The sequence below is a fragment of the Falco peregrinus genome, chromosome 5, assembly GCF_023634155.1.
Source record: "Falco peregrinus isolate bFalPer1 chromosome 5, bFalPer1.pri, whole genome shotgun sequence".
NCBI classification, from domain to species: Eukaryota; Metazoa; Chordata; class Aves; order Falconiformes; family Falconidae; genus Falco; species Falco peregrinus.
In genome coordinates, this window is record NC_073725.1 from 47,812,226 (window position 1) to 47,830,773 (window position 18,548).

Below are 18,548 nucleotides of genomic sequence, written 5' to 3' on the forward strand. Positions count from 1 at the left end.
GCACCTAAAGTCACCCCATTGTGGAAGTCTGGGTTTTTTAAGAGACTCTGGGAAGGGGCATACAAAAGGGGGAACCTAAGTCCTTAGGCAGCTGTGAATGGCTGTCTTGGATTTAGGCACCTAAGTGCTTTTTTGGACTTCATCCCAAACACTTCATTGAGTGAGTGTTGCATTAACAACAGCCCAGTCGGAGGATAAGCAGCAACAGAAATGCTCCAAGCTGCTCTTTCAGTGCATCCTAGGATGTGAACAAATGATCACTGCAGAAACAGCTGTACTGGGTTATGGTGTCATTACCCCTAGCTGTTTCCTTCATCATTTCTACAAGGAAACACCCCCCAGCAGAACTTTCCTCACTGGCTTCGCTGCAAAGCCATCAGCCTAGTGCACTCCAGAAACCTAGCCAGGCTAGTACCACTGGGTTGGTGTGGAAAGGGATTCGCATCTCTCACTATCCCTGCATCTGACACTGTTAAAGAGGAAGATGGCTCCTGGCGGGTAGAGGAGGACAGCATCTTAAAGCAGTATTGTTATTTCTGTGATGATTATTTGCCTTTCCTTAAATATGGAGTGGCCACTTGTAAGGACCTGAGCTATGCACTGAGCTTTGCAACTCACTTTTCAGCTTCTTTTCTGAGATGGTTTGTGGTACTGCTCATGAACACTAAGCTCATGTTGAACAGAAGGCAAACCGAGGCTCTTCTAGAAATGATGGGAATTAAGGGGTAAGGCTGTGTGTGCCATTTTTCACTTAGGCGAGCGTACTCTGACTTGGGAGGATACACAGTCTCAGGTGAACGCTGCCTGCAGGGCACAACAAAAGGCAGAGCTGAAGTAAGAAGACTCATTTCTGTTTTAACTTTCTCCTTGGAGCGGATGCAGCTTGGCTTCTCTGATGTTGCCTGGCTGGCTATAAGCTGCATGTGCAGGGGAGGTTTAACCTCCTTTCAAACCACAGTTCATTCGGAGGCTGGCTGGCTGCTTTTCTCCCAGAGCCTTCCCCAGGACAGGCAAGGCACTCAGAACAGTTTGAATGAAGGATCTCCTCCTAGGTTCAAGTCTTCCTGAGGTGAAAGCAGGTCTTGTGAGGCCCCACCCCATCTGGACAGAGGGGTGTGGAACCCCCAGAGCAGGGACTTTCCTGTGAGGATGGCTGGGCTTAGGCAGGGTAGCAATACGATTAAAGAGTGCATGGTATAAATGTGTCGCAGCATCCTGGTCTTTAAACAGCCTGCCTCCTAAGGAGAGCCTGCACGGCACTTCTGCATCACAGCGCTGCAATATGTCCAAATATCAAGGGTGAAGCTTGAGCCAGTGAAAGAAAAGATGGGATAAATTAAGGCTTCCATGGTGGCTGTTCCTGATCCAAAGCACAGAAAATACGACAAGGTACAGGTGTAATTTCCACTGGTGAGTCAGGGGCTGCATAAATTGCATAAAAGGTGGCCTCAGAACAAGATAACCTAGTAAAATGCATATGGATGCCTTCTGATTAATCTGAATGAAGCTTTGCCTAAAAACAGTCTCCTATTATTTTGATGCTTGGTTCCATTTTCTCTCTGGTCCTGGAATGAAGGAAGGAAATGGAAGAATTCAACTTTACAAGAAAAGCATTTTAGTATGAAGAAAAGCTTTTTAGTATGAGAGCTTTAATTTTTCTACCTTCCAAGCAGGATTTCTTTGTAACATCAGTATCAACTTCTTCAAGATAATTAAAATATTTCAATGACTTTCAAACCCAAATACAGTCCCTGCAGACCTGCAAACCTTTATGGTGCAGGCTGACATTCTGGTGTTGGTGCTGTAATCCTTTGCATAGCTGCTCTAACTTAAAAGGTTATTGAGCAAAACTGTGTTTCTCTAATGCTGCTCAGATAACCTCTTGGCAAAAGTACTCTTCCAAAAAAGTGTCTGCCCTCCAATCCCTCCACAAGCAATTCCAATGGAGAACAGGTCAGAAATGGGGATGACAGCAGTATCTGCAGAAGTGCATAACCTGCTGTAAATTAATCTGAGAGCAAGTAAGAGTTAAATTCAAGACTAAAATGTATGTGCATAAGGCAAGTTTATTACTGTGGGGCTAAAGACACAACCCCACTCACTCCTCTAAACCTGTCCACCAGTGGGTGTGGGGGAAGGAAAGAAGCTTGGCAAGCATGACTCTGTGCAACAGGGATGCTCTGCACAGCTATATTTTTCTTTTTTTGAATCCCCACTTGAAGCAGAGGAGTATCTGTACCACCCCCACAGATAACAGCACGCTCCCTGTGTGATTTCATAGCTTTAAGTCAGGCATTTGGAAAAGATTTTTTCTATGAAGAATGGATTTGAGTCATAATCCCTTGACCCCCTGGCCCATTCAAGACGGCCGTGACATGTCATTGCTCTCTGATAATGATTCTCCACACTGCCTCTGCCTCCTCCTGTGGCGGTGAGCGGGGGGTGGGTGCACGTCCCTGGCCTTACTCCAGAGCTCTGGGATCTGTGTAATCTCCAGTGTCAAGATGTGTTTGGATACGGAAAGCCGCGACACTCTGGTATGTATCAGATAGATAACAGGAGCATCCCTTCGCCCGAGGAGACAGATGCCTGGTGCTGGGTGTTGAGCCGCTGAGGGCCTGTCCCTCTGTGGGCTTTCTGCCTGCTCTTTAACCCTGGATGACAGCCACATCTTCAAGGGGCTATTCTTTGGAGGATAAACATAGTATTTCTGGTTCAAAAATTACAAGCCATTCTCACATTTTTTCTCTTTAACAGAGAAGGACTGTAATTTCAGCTTTTTGGGTGAGGCTTTTGGTGGGAACGCGCTGGCATGAAGGGGTCTTGCAAACTCTTGTTGCACTTTTTGAGTACTCCTGTTACAGACAAGACTTTCTTCATGCTCTGCCCTTGCTACCGGGCTCAACTTCTCTCATGAAAAAACTCAAACAACCTACTATAGATAGTTGTCTTCCCTTGATTTCATAAAACCACCTCATGCAGACCTACGGGAGGGAGGGAGTGTGTCAGAAAGGACAGCGCTGCCTTCTGAAACATACGATTTAAAAATCAATGTTACCACAGAAAAAGCCAAAATTGGTGAGTTAAACTTGAATAGCTATTACTTCAGTCTTTATGGAACTAATAAGAAATACGCTGCAGAGCATTTATAAAAGCAGCTTTTTTACTGTGTGCTGTGGTCGGTTTTGTATTAAAACACACCATTTCAGTGATGGTCCCTTCTCCCTTGTGTGAACCTGCGCTCCGTGGGGAAGGGCTTGCTGTAGAGGCTCCAGCACTAGCAGCACCCAAAGCCACACCGTTCAAAGCATGGTCAGCGCTGTGGGAAGGGTGGTCACTCAAAGGCATTTATCTCCTGCTTCTGAAGACAAGCAAGAGGACTATCATGCCAATAGCTGGCCCACAGCCTAGAGCTGCCGGCCTGACTGCCCGCCCCGCTGCGTGCCACTGCCTGCGTGCACAGGTCCCTCAGCATCTCCGTGCCTCTCTAAACGGCAGCGACCAAGGCTGGGGGAAGGGGGTAACCTGCTCCAGGGCAGGTTTCCTTCACTTTCCCAGTAATTATGGTCTGGCCAAAGCTTGGAAGAGTGTAATCCCTCTAAGCTCTATTTCTTCATATTTACTGCTGTAATGTATAGGTTCTTTTGCCATTGGTATATGTTTTTGTTTGTTCCTTACAAACCTCAGGGCTTCAGTTGTATCGTACAGCAGTGACTTTCACAGCCTACTTGTATCAGTGAAAATAAATAAGAATCCTTTTATCAGTACTGTATTTGCCATCTTACAGGGAATTTTTTATACATATACATTCAGGAAAGGGAGGAGACATTCCCAAACCACCTCTCCTGTTTCTACATTACTTCACATACCTTTATCACCCTGGCCTCGTGCACCTCCTCCCCCAGGTGCCCTGCTATTTCAGATGCTATTCTCTCAGATAAAGCTGCTCAGCCTACTCTGTGTGTGTGCAGATTAAATCTTCTATATTGCTAAGCATATGTTTGCAGCTGTTTTGAAGATGAAGTTGCTTTCCTTTTTTTTCAGAGTAGATTTGCAATTGGTTTCATGAAAAGGGCAAAGATTTTTTTTAGCTAATGCCTGTGGGCAACCTAAATTTGTTCTTATCCTTCACTGTAACTCCAACAGGTCAGTGTCTGAACTTGCCAAGTACATCTGGAGTCACAGTTGGATGGTACTGAGCTGTAGCGAGAAATTTGGTGGGAGGACAGGGTGCATCCTCCTGCTTGACTAGACCTGATATCACAGCTATCAGGCATGACCTGATGGGCCTGCTGAGTGTTGGCTGGGAGTCACTGAGCACTCACAGGTAATGGCAAAGTGGGCATTTCCCTGGAGATCATCAACATCTTGTGGTAATACATGACATCTGACCAGGGCCTGCTCTTCTTTTACCTTATTTGAAGTGTGTTTTCTACCAGCACTAGTCCACACAGTGATGTTAATGAGACCCACAGCTCTTGCTAACCCCTGCTTTTTGAATAGAGAAATCAGGCTAAAACCTTGCCTGTGCTTGGAAAAAGACCTTTTCCCAGCTGCACACCTCTCAGCCGTGACCCCACCTCCCAGTGTCTGAGACTTCACTCCCTAATGAGTGAAGCCCACATCACTAGCAGGAATGACAACGTGGCAGTCACAGCTCAGCCTCCAGAGGTACCCTCCTGAAGATCAATGGGGCTACAATATCTGTGCTGTACTGCTTGTGTACCCTTGTACATAATGCATCAAATCTATATTACTTAATAAAGTCAATGTAGGGATTAGCCTTCTTTAGAGTGGCAAGCATCCAAATTTTAAACTAGGAAAATAGGATAGATCCAACATCAATATGCTCTGCTACTGGGCAACTATTCCTCTTTCATCTTCCCCTACCTTTGGGGATGACTCTCTCCCTCCCCAGGCTCGACACCTTGCTGGGAGGCCAGCTAGGGCTCCTAACCCTTCTAGAGAGCTTTTCAACGGAGCGACTGTACAAATATTTTGGTCAGGAAACTCTCCTGAAAAATGAGGCCTAACTGTTCTGTTCCTCAGCTGGGTGACGGGGCTAATTACTGTGATAACTTCCCATCTCTCTCCTGGGTGTTATGATGAGAAACTCATTAATATTTGCTGAGCATCCTGAGCCAAGTCCTTGAGTGAAAGAGCTGTAAGGATTATTTTAACAATATTTAGCACTTCAAAAGTTTTGGAAGCACTACTTAATTTTCCCAAACGTAAACCAGCTAAATTCTGATGGCTAATTTGTGTGCCACACCTCTTAGCCTTTTTGGCAGTCTTCACAATGTTCGGGAACACACAGGGTATGGGTGTACACTTCCTCTGTGGTAACTAGTCTTATTTTTTAGCGCTTTTTTCTCATTTTTTCCTCCCTCCAGCACACATTCACATGTCATACTTTAGGACTCTGAGGTATATCCAGCAGACGTGATAGCTGAGTCTTTACATCTAAAGGAAAATATTCTCCATCAGTGCACCATTACTCCTCCCCATCAGCCTGTGGTCCAACACCTTGCACAGACACCGATTGTTGTGTATTAAATTGTCCTTGCAAAATGGTCACCACCCGGCATCGTGAACTGTTTCCCTCTATTCAATACACACCCATCCCATCTGCTTCTTTGGGATGCTTAGGAAGTGATAAAGTAGTTCAAGAACTGAATCCCCAAATACCAGGTCAAAATACAGCCAAAGAAGCACCAAAGAACTGGCAAATGAAAACGCCCCCTCTCCCCAGCAATGCTTAGTGTTTCCCTTGATGTAGCAATAAAATATCTGAAGCTCCTCTGTTCCAAACTAAAAAGAGGTGCCAATTCTATAAACAGGTGATTACTGGCAGGATGGGTAATGTGACATGTTTTCTTGCAAAAGGGTAATAGCTGTTTTGTTTATGACTAGCATCTGTTCTAAGAAAGTTTAATATATCATGGCTGTAACATGCCATATAGGACGGACAAGAGGAAAAAATAAGCATGGATTTAATAGCACATCTGTGGCTAGTTAGTTATGGTAAACTTCAGGTATGTGGTGATTTCAGTGTATGTTCCTAAATACATTCCCGGCAACTGGATCTAAGACAAAAACTGTTACAGTCTTTCAGGGAATAATCAATGCACCTAGTCACTTCAAACCACACCAAATTATGAAGAAATCTGATTGATTTCAATGTAAAAACTGCTAATGTAGGATCACCGCTGGAAATGAGGCTCCAAGCCTTGCAACAACCTGTGTAGGAATGGCAAGAAAGCTTTGGCCCCGAGCAGCAACACTGACAATGGGATGTAAAACATAAACAGTGGACTCAGGGAGGTTTTGAGGCCAGAAAGAATTATAAAAGCATAAAGGAGTAATAACTTGCACTGAGCAGAGCAGGACTTCCCAGTCACTCATCACAGCAATGGCACGCAGCAGTGCTGCTGCTGAAGAGCTGGCTGGTGTGCAGCATGCCTGTGTGTTTTTCCTTTTCCCTTCCCTGTGCATTAATTCATCTGTATTTCTCCCATCTGGCCTGTCTCTCATGTTTGTGTGTTCCTGTTTTCCACGATTTGTGTCCATAACGGCCACTCACGCAGACTTGCAGGCGCTGCGCCGTGTCTCCCGAGGAGCTGGGCCCTGGCGTTCCCTTCTTGCCCAGGCACACAGTCTCGCTCTACCGTGTCCTGTGGGAGGCTGATCTGAACCTGACCGCTGTGGCACAGGGAACGGCTCTACTGCTTGCTGGGTTTGTGCAGCCCCTCTGTGCTCCTGTCCAGATACCCACCTTTGCCTCATACAGCCACCACCAGCTTTTCATTCATGGCTTCTTTGCCCTTCTCCTTGCTCCCTGCAAGCCATGCAAAGCAGTGGGGCAATAACAGCTCTCTCTGTTGTCCCGTCATGTCCCCCTGCCCCATCACACCGATTTTCACCCACCTCAGGAGTCCTCTGTAGCAGACCAGAGGCTTTATCACTCTTTTCTCTTCTGCAAACCCCATCTGTACATTCCTCTCACAGCCATATGTAGTTCTTCCAGACTTTTTGAGGCTGAAGCTCTGAACTGAAGAATGTGTGACTATGGTCCCTTTCTCAGAAAGAGCCAGGAGAGGGAGATCTCAGGTGGCTGCAGGACTGTGGGCTTTGCAGGGGAGCAATCAATGCTCTATCAATTGTGAACTTTTACTCTGACCATCAAAAAGCAAAATCGTTTTCCTGCCGCCTCTGTTTTTCTTCATCTTTGCCCTTCTCCTGGCAGTCACAGTCTGCATGGCAGTAGCTACCTGAGACCACAACCCCATTTACCTGGACACTGAGTTAAGGCAAAACCAGAAGCAACATCTGCCCAAAGACTTTGCCTTCTAACAGGCAGAGGACAAGACACAGCAGGAGCAAAGGGAGTCCCTAAAAGCCTTGCTGCTGCTGAGGAGCACAGCACTCAGGCTTCCCAAACAACAGACTGATGGCTTCATGCACTACACCAGCCCCCTGGGCAATCCTGCTTGGACACAATTTGGGGCTGCCAGCTGACATCGGTCATTGTGAATCCAGCCCAGGACATCCCTCAGATTGTCTCAAAAATCAGGCAATTTGCTTTCTGGTGTCTGACTGTGGAGCTGTGTTCAGCTTGGGTTTTCAGGCTTTGCTCTTTAACAGGAGAGCTAGAAGCACAGGTGGCAGTTTTCTTTTTTTAGGAGGAAAGCTCTGTTTCTCAACTCAAGGTCTTTTGACTTCACTCAGGGGAAATCTTCAGTGACTGCAGGTCTCCAAACAAATTTGCAGAAGTGCCTTCTTCCAAGGGCTGCACCTCCCTTTGCAGCCTATGAAGTGTTCTCAGAAGAGGTGTAACAAAAAATACCCCCAGGTGCAGAGAGGCAGCTCTGAGGTGTGCTGTCCTCTATGCTTTTATTGTACTCTCTGCAGGCTGTGGCCTCCTGAAGACAAAAAGTTGTCCCTTCCCTTCACCTTGACGTTGTTCAGTAAATGATCCAGATTTCCTTTGCTGGAGTGGCAGCTCCAGCCTGTGCCGTCCCTCTTCCCAAACCCTAAAGCCAGTGCCGCAGCAACTTCCCCAACAGCAAACTGAGAGCTCCAGCAGCAAGGACCTGCTCAGTGCGGTGCATTGTAACTGCCCAACAGGGAGAAAAAACTTTTTGGCTCAGGAAGGAGGGCTGTAAACAGGACTCTCTCCTACAACCAAGGAGAGAAAACAGCTTAGAGCTGCAGCCATGCAGATGAGAAAATCATCCTGGAATTTTTTTCATACAAGACAGTAGAGACAGGTATTTAAAAAACCCACAACTCCCAATTTGCCTGTCAGACTCAAGATATTAAAATAATAAACTAACTTGTGCCAGCACGGTTTCCTTGATGGAAACCCATGTTATCGTCACACCCACAAGGAGCTGCTCTGTGACAAACCCTACACTTTCTACCGATTCACTGTGTCAGGTACAAGGCTTTACCATGGGAAAATATGGGAGTTTCCCAACCAGCAAAGCCATGGAGAACTCTGCAGGTGCCCTGCAGGGACAGGGTGTAAGGTGTCTGCACGGGGTCCTGCTGGAGGTCCCCTTGCCACCAGTGGCATTGCTCTTGGTGGATGGTTCATTTGTCAGCAGCTGCAGGCTCAGAGCTTCACTGCTGGAAGACAAAAGGAGATGTCCATAGTAAAGCAGGTCAATGACAATTACTCCCAGCACCCTACAAAATCGGGGCACCAGGAAACCTGTATATGGTTCTGGGCTCTCCTGCAGACTTCTTTGTGACCTTGGACTCATCACGTAACTTCACTGCCCTTGTTTTCCCGCTATTAAGTAGAGCACGTACTGAACAGGACTCAATTTATGAACATGTGTAAAGCACTGCCTAGGGTAAAAGTCAATTAAGACATAGTCAGCAGCTGATGGACGCAAGCAATTACTGAAGTAAATGATTCACAAACACACTTTTTCAAGAGTGTCATTAAACCAAAACAGATTTGCAAATCATTCACCTGTTTCTAGAGGCTGAATAAATCACAGGGAGGGGAGACATGGGGAAGCAGCCACCCAGCAAGGCTTCAAAAATGTTTGCAGATGTCATAGAGAAAACCATGGAGAGGACAAGCCCTTTAGGCACGCAACTGGGTGCCAGCGGGCACAGCGAGTTTCAAAAGGGTATCCTCTGGTCCCTCTCCATCCTTGATGGACTCCAGTCTTCCCTTCTGCAGATTTTCCTTGTGCTGAGCAATTTGATGTCTGTCTTCTCAGCTGAGCCATGGACTGAGCTCAGCTGCAGCGAGAGAGAGGAGGAGGTAGGTGCCTGTTCAACTTTACATATAAAACAACCTGCCTCATGTAAGGGCATATTGCTGGCAGACCTGGCGCTGCCGGGGCAGGCTCCTGGCTCAGGCCCTTCTGGGTTACCTCTCTGGAAGGATGCAGTGCCTCTGGACACGTCCTCGACTTGGCTTTGCTGTGAAGCGCCCAGGGAACAGACTCTGTGACGGGTGGGCTTTGGTCCCTGAAGCTAACCAGGGCTCGCCTTTTTTAGCTTGCAAGTGCCTCACCCACGCTTCACCGATAGTGCAGGACATCAGCTCCCCAGCGCACAAGGCAACGTGTTTACAGGGATGGGTTCAAGGAGGATCGGTGGATCCCGGGCTGGGAAGCCAGCGTGTAACGCCTGCGAGGGCTGCTGCCTGCGAGGGCTGCTGCCTGCGGCTTGCTAAGGGCAAAGCAGCGCTTCCCCGTGCCGTGAGCACGGCTCCGCGGGTGGGGATCTGATGCGCTGCTGCCCCGGGAGCCGCCCCGGCCCCACGGTGCTGGGGACCCTGCGGAGCGACGCGGGCTCCGTGCCGCGGCCACCCGGGCTGTGCCAGGGCTGCTCTGCGCGGGGCCGGGGCGGGTGCAGCGGGAAAGCAAAACCAAAAAAACAGGGCAAAAAATGAACAAAAAAAATTCAAAAAGGGGAGGCGGGGGGGAGGCAGGGAAAACCTATTCTGCAACGTCTCCCCGGTGGAGCGACCAGCGCTACCCGGCCGGGATGCGCCGAGCCCGCGGGCGGGGCGGGGGGGCGGGACGGGACGGGACGGGACTGGGGGGGCGGGACCGGCCCCCGCCCCGCCGCGGGCTGGCGCCTCCCGGCTGCCGCGGCCGCTGAGCGCGGCGGCCCCAGCCGCCACCGAGGGTCCTGCGGCGGCCGCCCGGAGAGGTGAGTGCCGGCGGGGCGCGGCGGGGGCAGCGGGCTGCCGGCGGGGCGGCGGGCGGGCGGGCGGGCGGCGGGGCTCGGCGGTGTCCCGGGGCGGGCGGCAGATGCGCGGCACCGGGGGGTTCCCATCGCCGCTCCGTGCGCTTTGCACCTGCTCGCTGCTCTCGCCCCCGTCGCCCATCGCTCCCGAGGGCTCTCCGGGCCGTCCCCAGCCCCGCGCAGGGCCCGCTCCCCTGGGGACCCCTGGGCGGCCGCCCGGGCAGGGTGGTGGCTGCCGCTCCCGGGAGCCGCTCACCTTCACTGCCGCTGCCGCCCACCGCCGTGTGGCACCGGGGTCGGGAACACCAGCTGCCGCCCCTCCTGGTATTTATTCTCATTCTGGGATTTACAGAGTGGTCAAGTAGATCTTGTGGGTTATTTCCTTTTTCGTGGTTGTTTGAAGCCGTGTACTGTTGCAAAGGAGACAAAAAAAAAAAAAGCACCGTTATGTCAGAAGGAGATCTGTGCTGTTATGTCACTTCATAATTGCCTCAGAATTACAAATTATGGCCTTAGTCTGCTGCTGGATCTGTGCCAAAGGACTCTTGCATCTATTAAGGGTTTGGAATTTTTTTTTCCCTTTCTTTTTTGTCAGGAGTCGAGAATAATGGCTTTTTAGTGGCCCGGACCCTACATGTTAAGTTACTCCAGCATCTGTAAGTGAAAATGCAATGTAACTGTTCTGAGTAGTCAGTCTGATCCACACAGTCAAGTCATTAAATCTTGGTTAGTGACAATGAGAATTGTGTCCTGCCGAAAAGTATTCAGCTATATTTCTTTGCATGGGCTGAAGCATTTTCTCTTTGTTGCTTTGGAAGTTCGGATTCTGCCCAGAAACACTGTTGCTGTTTGTGGGTAACAGACACATGGAAAATAGCAACTTTCCAGCTTCATATAAAGAATATCAGACTAACGACAGAGAAGGGCTCTGCAGTTCAGAGATGCAGCCACTGTGAGAGCCCCGAACTTGTGCCAGTGCTTAGTTTGTAATCACAGAGGCTAGATCTGCCCTACCCTGCTATGCTCTTGCAGTCCTACCACTCACCATGGTACCACTTGGAGGAAAAAAATTGTGATCCTGCTAGCTATCCCCTTTGCCAAGGATGCAAAGTCCACGGGAGGTCAAGGTGGGCTTCTGCCATGGGGTACAGAAGCTGGGCAGGGCTGTCTCTCCTGAGGCAGGATGCTCTCCTAAGCAGTGCCATCGGGGCATGTCATAATACCAACTAAAATACCAATTTAGTGTGTTGTTTCAAAGGCTGGGCCCACTTCTGCATCCTCCATTCCTATGGTAATGTTCGGGATTTCTCCATGCTGCAACATGTATTTGCCAGCTCTTGGAAAAGACGGATTGTTCCGTCTGCCGGGCTGTGTGTATCAAGTGGCATATTACAGTAGTATATTGTTCTTTAGATGCATAATTTCACTGGCCTCTTATGACCTAAAAAGCACACAGAAAACAAACAAGGGCATATTGTTCAGTGGGAAGGATGCAGAAAATTCTTCTGCCTTAGCTGTTAGTCAGGGAAAGATTACATTTAAGTGTTTCTCCTGACTGTCAGAGAAATGCCATGGCACATGTGAGCTTGGGTTTTGCCAAGCAGGCTTTATTTCTGAACTTCTCAGTCACCTTGGAATTAGTTACGAGTGCGTAGCAAAGTCCTGCCCAAATCTCCTCTTCTAATTAATTTGGCCAGAGGCCATCCTAATTAACCTTGAGGGAGTTCAGGGGTGGGAGAGCTTGGTATGAAGCAATTGTTTTCTTCTAATTTGCTGTTCACAATGTGTTGACCAAGCCACGAGCTGCATCTCTAAAATCCTCTGGGTCTCTTGCTGAAGCCATTACACTGGTTTATTTGTTTTTTAACAGATGTTGTTTTGCACTTCTTGAGTGGAAAGGGTTATCTCACTTTCTGCAACCTTGTTATTGTGCTTTGTTTCAAGAGCTAGTGGTCTCAGGCTTGCTGGGGAAGCTTACTCACCAGTTCCAGCTATGAAGGAAGGGGTTGGTCAGCCTTTCAGCCGTCTTGCTGTGATCTTAAGGTCTCCGTGTGAACTGGTGGCATCTTTTCACATCTACCTAGAGATAACTCCGAGTTCTCTTGGTACTGGCAGTGCTTGTAGAAAAGCAAAATCAGCAGCAGCCTGTTTGTCGCCCAAGTGTATTACAGTTAGGCTATTAATAGCATCTGTCAGCCATAACTTGGACCATCTCAAATGATGGGGCAAGGGAAGGGGTTTTGAAATCTGAGCTAGTCAAAAAAAAAAAAGAAAAAAAACTATAAAGGCTGAGTTCTGCTTTTTGAAAGTGCTGAGGGCACCCTGCAAGTCCCCATGTGTGTGACAAAGGGGGAAAAATTAACAGCCATTTCTGAAATTTTAGGATGGTCCCTCTTTCCCTGTCACGATGATGGCTGCTCACCTTGTTGGGTCAGGGGGCTGATCCGTGCTCAGAAGCTGGGTCACCTTTCTTTCGTCAGCCTGGGTTTACCTTATGGGTAGGCAGCACTACCCAGCACATGCAGTGCCTCAGCAGCACGGTGGCACTCGCATGTAGGCTTCTCGAGCATCTGTCTTATTTTTTTCTGCACTAATGCATATAAATGCTACTTTGGCATTTATTTTCTGGTAGAGCAAGGGGCTGGGGGGGAAATCCTGCTGAGACTACAAGGCAGGACACACAGATGCAAGAAAGGAAGATCAAAGGCATCTATAATACAGGAAGAAGCAGAGGGTCAATCCAGAAGAAAGGGCATTTGATTATACATACAAGGGTAATATAAAAGGGATAACAACACAGGAGAGGATGGTAGTGTCTGAAAATGAGTAAACAAACAGATGTGTCAGACTATGCTGAGAATTTATTTACTCCAGCAGACACAATCCTTATCTCTTTGAAAGAGGAGAAGACCACACCAACCTTGGAACGCCTCCACTCCCAGCCACGGTTGTGAGCGGGAGAGCGGGAGAAAGTGTTTGTTTATGGATCTCTCCTCCGTGATCCTGGCCTGATGGGCTGGCCTGTCCTGCTGTGATTAGTAGGATGTTAATGTGTGTAATCCTTTTGATCACGGAGCCCTGGCTCTATAAGTCATGTCACTGTCACCTCAGAGAAGTTCAACTATGTGATAGATCCTTTATTAAAAATTTGTACTTTGAAAGATTTAATACGGTTCTTGTTGAGATCCTTTTTTTTTTTTTTTTTTTGGTTTGTACAGATGGAGAGCTTTTCTGTTAAAAAAAATGCAAACAATACTAATGATCCATGTAGTCCCAGCATTGGAGTACCTTATTAGCACTTTGCCCATAGGTATTTTAGCTGAGATGATCAGCTCTTAACATTTTGATTTTAAGGTATGAGCAACGAATGTGATCCCATGTGCTTTGTTCCACCAGAGTGGATTTTTCCATACTGAAGTGTTGTAAACAGCATAGAAACATTTGTCGCAGTCCTAAAAAATACTGTCTTCTGCAGTTCCTTTTTGGGAGGGAAAAAGTTGGCTAATTATGCTTTGTTTAATAAATGTACTATTTTTTTCTCCTGTTGTGACAAACAAAAGCTGTCATTTGAGGAAATACACCATATGCTGCCAATTGGTGTAAGGACTGGTTATATCTGGAGCACAGAGTAGCAGTGAGTGCTCTTTAACAATTGCTCCTTCTCTGAAAAATATCTGGGCTGTTTTCAGTGGAGTAACGTGCTGCTCTGTCATCGGTGAAGCAAGCTGTTGATATTTTGAAAACCAGCTAATATGAACAGTGGTATCTGTGCGTGCACGGATGTTTCCTCTCTCCTTTTATGCATTTGCTTCTATTTGGATGCTTATGAGCCTCAGCAAATCAGTGCTCAGTCAGGGCTGGGTTGGTCCATGGCATATTTAAAAATCAACCGTATTTCAGATGCAAACTCCCATCCATGAAGTCAGACATGTATTTCAGCATTGTGTGAACCCAGTGCTCAAACACCCACATTACTTAAATCAAAACAAAAAATCTAGCGCTCTACCATTTTTTCTTCATAAATCTGAGAAGGCAAACTTTGAAATACAACCTGAAACCTCCTAACAGGCTGGCAGTGCCTGGAGAGCAGCTGTCACTCATTAAGGTCTCCCCCAGGAGATGCTCTGCACTCTCTCTCATGCCACAGCGGGTTTGCTGATGCATCTGCACTGGTGAGATACAAGACAGGAATAACTACCTACTGAGAGTTAAATAAACTCTTTAAGACTTTCTCCTCTTCTCCTCCCCACTTCCTAATTTTATGGGAGACACGTCATATCATTAATTTATTCTCTGGCACAGTTCCTCAGTGATTCCAGTGAGGACTTTTTGCTCAAGGAATGCAAAGAGGATGTGAGCTGTAATTTTCACTCTGTGTGAATCTCTGTGTTAGAGAAAAAATGTGAACACTCCTGCCCACAGGTAATGAGGGTTAAACACAAAAGCCCCCAGATTTATTTTTAATTTCTGTGATATGAATGGGAGAGACTGACCTGGGAAGACATGTGAGGCCAACATAAATTTGGCTTATCTTCCAGTAATGACTTTGGCACGTCTTTGTCCCATCTAGTCAGCAGAGATGATTATGCATTTAGCACTAGCAGATTTGTAGCCCTCAGTATGGTGTTGGCTGTAATGGGAACTTTCTTGAAGCTTTGCCTGGTGCATGTCTGTGATCTGATATGGGTCCTTTGGTCAGGACCCCGTTCTCGTGCCTCTACTCTGCTCATTTACTGCCTCTTCTCTGCTTGGGATCCCTCAACGTGTAGTGTGTCTCGGTCTCCTTACCCCTCCCATGCCTGGAGGAGAAGCAAAGTTTCTGTTTGGACTGAGTGGTCCTTGCCACCTCCCCAGGCCTGCCTGCCCTTGGCACCCCCTGACTCTTCCCTTCAATGCAGACGATGTCAGGGAAGGTGGGGGTAAGGCAGGTCATTGGTGGCATTTTGTGATAAAGTGATTGTTCTACTTTAGACTGTTGTAGCAGGGGAAAAAGCCACACTTAATTCGAGTGAGGTGGCTATTTGTAAGACTGGGAATCTTGTACAGAGGAGTTTTGCTTTTCTTGGAAATGTGTGGGGTATGCCAACAAAACAATACTGTTTTGGGGGGAGGGAGAGGAGGAATGTCAAAATGTTTAGTTTCCATCCCAAATCCCTTTGTTCTGAGGCAGGATCTGCTGCACCTCCACTATTCCTGATAGATCTTCATTTAGCCTATCCTTGAAAACCTGTATTGATGGAGATTTGTAGCCTCCCAGCATAACCAGTGGTTAACTATCATCATGGCTAGACAGTTCTTCCTAATATCTAACCTAAATCTCCCTTGCTGTATGCTAAACCAGTACCTTCAGTTTTCCACATCCACAGGGAGCAGGACGGGATTATCACTGCCTTTTAGCAACCTGACATATTTAAAACTTGTTATCATCTGTCATTCTCTCACCCTCATTTCTCCTCCCTTTTCCTTCAGCTAAACAAGCCCACTTCTTGTACCTTCTTCTCCAGGGGTCACACTCCCTAAACTTTTTTATCATTCTTGTGAGGAAGTGGCAGGGAGCAGCATCTTGCTTGAGGTAGGGCCCAAAACTGGGTATAGGGCTGAGAGGAGTAAAGAGCTTGATACATGATGCTCCTCTTAGTATACCTCTAAGTGTATTCACCTGTGTGTACCAAGCCCTGCACTACTCATGATGTCTTCTCTCTTTGCGGCTCCAGTCCCCTGGAGAATCTTTTGCCATACCACTCCATTTTGCACATTTGCATTGCATCCTTCTTCTTCAACGTGGTGCTTTACTCCTGCCTGTATTTAATCTCAGTCATTCATTTCAGACTGAGTCTCTAATTTATTAAGATGTTATTCTAATTGCAATCCCTGAAAATGCTTGCAGCACTCCCTACAGATTTGTAATTGTAATCTTTATTTTAATTTACAAGGCATTAATGGAAATACCGGATAGAGCAAGACCCCAGGCACAGGCTTTATGTGTCTTTTCAGGTCGACATTGAATTTACTAACTATCCCTTGAACACAAATTCCAAACATTTGTATACCCACCTAGAGTAAATTATACCTAAATTGTATTCACCTGGTTTGCATATAAGACTATCACATGCATCCATCAAAAACTTTCCTCATTCCAGCGTGTGACTTCTACTGTTTTTTCCTCCTTGGTCAGTATGCTCCCAACTTGTCACAGAAGAAAATTAAACTGATTTCATCAAAAAGAAAGTTAAATTGATTAGACTTAATTTGTTCTTGACAAGTCTGTGTTTTCTGATTTTTCCTAACTTTATCATGTGGGAGTGGATGCAGCTGCAGTGTGGGGTGGGAAGCAAGGGGATGGAAACACCACTGCTCCTCGTGGATCGCACACTTGTTCCTCCCGCTCCGTGATAAATCAACACCTGTTATAAGTATTTGCAAGGGGGTTGAATAATAATTTGTCTGAGTCGGTATCAAAGCCAGGCTGTTTGTTCTACGATACCTCAGATCTGTCTCCTTGCCCCTTTTGTTTGAAGTTAGATAATATGTTTGCCCTTCACCCATCCTTTGAGAATTTCTAGGAGGAATTTACTCATGGCTTGGAGGCTGCCCGGGCTAGTTCCCTACTGCTTCTTTACTCCTAGCCCACGCTTAATTAAGCCCTGCCGAGCTGAATACATCCAACTTACATTAATATTCTCTAATTCTCTCTTTTTCCTGTGTTCTAGGCTATCTTTGCATTAAATATCTAATATTTGATCATAGTGAACATTATTGTTGAAGGCTCTTCAAGCACATAAATTTTATCTTTCCAATGGAGCGTGTGTCTGGAAGCCAGTGAATGTGGTGGTGGTTGTTTCTGCAGTGGAGGGCAGGGGATGGCATGCTGGGGCAACTGCACACACAGCACCCCAGCAGCCTGTTGTTTACAGTCCCATCTGACTTTATTGTCCCAAAAGAGATGAAATGATCAAGGTAAAAGCCTCATTTAATGTGTTTATTTCTTATGAGCTGTCTCATATGCACATATGCAAAACCAGAGTGAGAAAACAGGAGCAATTACAATGACCAAAGACTTATTCTTCTGGGGTGTAGCTGAGGGTTATATTTAGACTGAGAGAGTAGTACCATCTAGTATTAAAACTGCTACTACAAGAGCCTGTTTTCCATTGCTGTAGTCTGTCGGGCTTTTATCATTTGATCTGAGACTTTCAGGTTGTGTCTCTCTCTCAGGCTAAATTTATTCTAATATTGTCAGCTAAACCAATTCAACCATTTCCAAGAAAAACTAGGGGGGAGGAGGGAGGAGAGAAGGAATGTTGTTTTGCCCACATTAAAAAGGGGAAAGAAAAGAAATCCTCCAGCTGTTTGACTGAGAGCTGCAGTGCCATCATGTTCAGGAACAGGATCTATGGTGACAAGGCTCAGAGAAATCTGCGCATGTTCTCGGCAGGCTCGTCTCTCTTTCTAGCTCCTCCGTTTTCTGAAGATTTTCCCCTCCCATCCATCAGCACCCCCCAGCCTCTCGTGCTGAGCAGCCCACTTGTGACCCAGCCCTGCACAGAGATGGCGCTTGTGCCCTAACCACTCCAACGGATGGACGAGCAGAGCACGCCTGCATGCCCCCGGCGTGGTGCTCCCTGCCCAGGGCTGCAGTGGTGGAGATGGATTGTCCCCCTAATGATGGCTCCTGCTTTTTCCAGGTACCGGTGAGACAGGGTCTCAGATCTGGGAGCAGAGACAAGGCATAAAGGTCCTTCTGCTGGAAATGCAGATGGGACAGAAGCTGGTCATCAGGAGGAGAAGGAGGAAATCGGGGTGATGGCTGCGAACCAAGGACTGGTTGGGAGAAGCTGCAAGGGGTGCAGGATGGCAGGGCGGGCTGGCTAGCCATGGTGGTGGGCTGTGTGGGAAGAGCGGCTAGACTGGTGGGGCCAGGAGATGGGAAGGCAGGGAAGAGATGCTGGGAGGTGGCAGGAAGGACAGGTGGGTGTGGGAAGTGGAAAATGAAGGCACCAGGGTGCATGGTGGTGAGGTGTTAACAGGGGTGGGAGGGATACAGGGCTGCCTGGACAAAAGTGTTGGTGCTGGATTAGATTGGCAGGGGGATAGAGGAAAGTGCGGTAGGCAGATTACTGCAACCAGGTTTTTTGGCTCGTCCCATGTCTTCACTGTGTGGACAGCTGACTTGCCACAGTTAGGTTGATGTGCAGAGGCACTATGTTCTTGCAGCAGTTGCTTTGGACATACCTAGTTCATTTTTAAGACTAAATGCTATAAAAAATCAAGTTGTAGGCACTTCAGACTGGGAGCCTAGAATGGAGAGGCTTGTTTTCACTTTAGTCTGC

The 18,548-nt window shown here is 47.3% G+C and overlaps 1 protein-coding gene across 6 annotated transcripts in view; it reads left to right on the forward strand.

Annotated features, from left to right (window-relative positions):
* JCAD (junctional cadherin 5 associated) overlaps positions 1–18,548 on the forward strand; it is a 66,495-nt gene that overhangs the window by 23,490 nt on the left and 24,457 nt on the right. Inside the window, exons 1-2 of one of the 6 annotated variants that reach the window (XM_055805696.1) lie at positions 10,121–10,182; positions 10,814–10,874. The exons of 1 other annotated variant lie outside the window; for it this stretch is intronic. The gene's annotated coding sequence lies outside the window, so the exon portion shown is untranslated. Of the gene's footprint in view, positions 1–10,079; positions 10,183–10,813; positions 10,875–17,671; positions 17,904–17,933; positions 18,043–18,548 lie in introns of those variants that run through there. 4 more of the 6 variants (XM_055805698.1, XM_055805697.1, XM_027781662.2 and 1 more) reach the window with 4 other exon arrangements.